Here is a 1,842-nt window from a genome sequence, read left to right as displayed (position 1 = left end):
AACAAAGCCAAGAAAGAGAGGTTTTACGAGATAAAACTCAAATAAGGTTTCAAGATGGACGTCGTCGTTGCAATTCCGGAAACCCATAATAATTAGTAAACTTCTATTGAATATTACATTCCGAAACAACCGAATCAATAAAATTTGAAGAAAACCCAACTATAGAAACAGACTCATAACTCTTTCATATTAACGAAAGGACTCCTCCTAATCCTTATTTATTGACTGAAAAGCAACCATCAAAATGTAAAAAATTGCGAAAAAATTTCATTAAAAAATTGCGAAAAAATTTCATACGACAACTAAAATTTTTTGTTTCCATCAAAAATAAAATGTCGTACTTGTAACTAGAAACCAAATCCTTCAATGCATTAACCGAGGATTACAGTCATAAATCTAACAAAGAGGTTTACATATTCTGAAAATTGATTGGATTGTATGTGAGAAAAATTCCCAGCATACAGAAATAATAAGTGACAATCGGAATATCTCTGGATCTCTTAATAGGAACAACAACACCTCTTTGTTCATTGATAGTCAATTGATACAGATCGCCTTCCATTAGAAAAGGAAAAGAATAAGTTAGGTTTAAAAAAAGAAAAAGACGAGAGTATCGAGAAAAATTTTGAAAAAAGAATTTTATTATTGTGTTTATTTAGTTTTTGTTTTTTGAAGTCAGACTATTCAATGAGTTTCAATCGTTTAAGGGTTAAGTTATTCATAGTTTATAAATTCAGTGGTCCATTGAATGATTATAAAGCTATTGAAATAAAATGACTTTTTTTTTTTGGCTGAAAATATGCATTCAGCCAAAATAAATTTAATTTTCAATTGGATTAATACAAATCATTAGTAAATTAAAATTTATAAATTAAAAAAATTGTGGTGACCTAGTAGTCTTGTTTTGGGCATATGTTTAACCTTCAAAAGAAAGGGAAGACGAGATCAAAAGAAGCCGTGTACGACCCACGATTAAAATGAAAACAATTAATTATACTTCTTAAATGAGTTATTGCAAAAGTCATGATATTTTTATTTCCAATGAATTAGTCCTTCTAATCAATTCCGTAATTTAACGTACGATAACGGTGTCAATTGCCAACAACGTCCAAGTCTAGTAACTGTAGGGCTCAATATCAACCAAGTTTTTTCAATTTTTTAATTTTTGTTTACAAATAAATACCACTCTTATACAACGTTAAATTGCTTATTTTTTGTTTTTTAACTAATGTTCTAGAGATCAGTTAACTTTTTTAAAGGATGGAAATTAAAATATTAAATTTAAAACCTCTGAAAATTCAACTAAATATATTTATCGTAAAGTTAAGTCAATGGGTATAGATTAGTTATGCAACACCCCATAATGATTTCCACAATAATTTTCATATAGTAAATAAATAGATTTAGAGAGTAATAATATACAACTAGTAAAAACTATTAAATAATTTCCATTGACTCTTTTGACTCAGGTGAAAAATAATTTAAATCACATTGTTATGATTGATATTAAAATTACTTTGGATAAAGAAAAATTATACAAATCTAACAGACTTGGGAGAAAAAAAGAGTTATATGCGTGATGAGTGGTTCACCATAGCAAATCACAATATCCAAATACCAGTCCTGACGAAACTAGTGTACAATCTCAAAGCTCGACAGCATGTGTGCTAACTACATTGCAAATGCAGTAGGCAGATACTGGTACAAAGATCCACTACACGGGAGCAAACAGCTCAGAGAACTTGAATTCTTAGCCCATCACTTTGGTAATAATTTAGATATAGGTCTTTTATCAGGTTTCATGTCGGAGAAAAAGAAAGGACACCACTTGAGAATCACATA

This window comes from Manihot esculenta, chromosome 6 (genome assembly GCF_001659605.2).
Source record: "Manihot esculenta cultivar AM560-2 chromosome 6, M.esculenta_v8, whole genome shotgun sequence".
Taxonomy (NCBI): Eukaryota; Viridiplantae; Streptophyta; class Magnoliopsida; order Malpighiales; family Euphorbiaceae; genus Manihot; species Manihot esculenta.
Note: the sequence above shows the minus strand (reverse complement) of the source record.